Raw genomic sequence first — 1,533 nt, forward strand, 5'->3', positions numbered from 1 at the left:
GCCAAAATGCCCATGGTTTCTACTCCTGCTATGCTACCTTCTCTCTCCCAGCCTACACCTATGGCAACATGAAGCCTATCTTCTGATCAGTTCACAAAGGAAGAAAAGACTGGGGCCTGGTTTAGAGATGGTTCTAAACTATATGCAGGCACCACTCAAAAGTGGACAGTTATAGCACTACAGCCCCTTTCTTAGATGTCCCTGGACAGTAGTAAGGTAAAATCTTCTCAATGGGAAGAACTTGGTGGGGGGAGGGGCACCTGGTTGTGCACCTGGGAGGAGATATGACTAGGTGTGTGATTACATTGTATACTGATGGGCTGTGGCCAATGGTTTGGTTGGATGCTTACGGACTTGGAAAGAGCATGAGTTGAAAATTGGTGACAAAAAATTAGAGGAAGAAGTATGCAGATAGACCTCTCTGAGTGGACAAAGGATGTAAATATATTCATGTCCCCTGTGAATGCTCACTAAAGATTGACCTCAGCAAAGGAAGACTTTAATAATCAGGCAGATAGGATGATCTATCCTGTGCTTCTGTGGATACTAGTCAGCCTCTTTCCCTAGCTACTTCTGTCATCACCAAATTAGCTCATGAACAATGTGGCCAAAGTGGCAAGGATGAGTGTTATGCATGGGCTCACCAACATGGACTTCCACTCATCAAGGGTGACATAGCCATGACCACCATGGAGTTCCCAATCTGCCAGCAGCGGAAAACAACACTGAACTCCCCAGTATGGCACAATCTTCCTGGGGTGATCAACCAGCTACTTGGTGGTGGATTTATCCTATAGGACCACTTCCATCATGGAATAAGGCAATGTTTTTTCCTTACTGGAACAGACACTAACTCTGGATATGGATTTGCCTTCCTTGCATGCAATGTTTCTGCCAAAACTAATATTTGTAGACTCACTGAATGCCTTGTCTTATTCTACACAGTGAATACCATCATGAGATTCTACACAGTGTTGCTTCTGATCAAGGAACTCACTACTTGGCCAAAGAAGTGCAACAATAAACTCGTGCTCACAGAATTCACTGATCTTACCATGTTCCCCATCGTCCTGAAGCAGTTAGTTTGATGAAAAGTTTTGAAATCTCAGTTACAGTGCCAGCTAGGTGACAACAGCTAGCACTGCAGGGCTAGAAAAAAGTTATTTAGAAGGCTTCATGTGCTCTAAATTGGCTCCCAATACATAGTACGCTTTCTCCCATAACCAGCAATCAGGGGTCCAGGAATCAAGGAATGCAATAAGAATGAAATCACTCAGAATTGACTCTAGTGATCTATTAGCAAATTTTTTATTCCCTGTTCCCACAATTTTATATACTGCTGGCCTAGTGCTCTTACTTCCAAAAAGAGGGATGCTTCCATCAGGAGAAACAACGATTCCACTGAACTGGAATGTAAGGCTGCCACTTGGCCACTTTGGGCTCCTCACGTCTCTGAGACAGCAGGCTAAGAAGGGAATTATGGTGGTGGCTGGGGTGAATTACCTGGACTACAAAGGAAATATTGTACTATTA

This window comes from Theropithecus gelada, chromosome 6, assembly GCF_003255815.1.
Source record: "Theropithecus gelada isolate Dixy chromosome 6, Tgel_1.0, whole genome shotgun sequence".
In the NCBI taxonomy this organism is placed as follows: domain Eukaryota; kingdom Metazoa; phylum Chordata; class Mammalia; order Primates; family Cercopithecidae; genus Theropithecus; species Theropithecus gelada.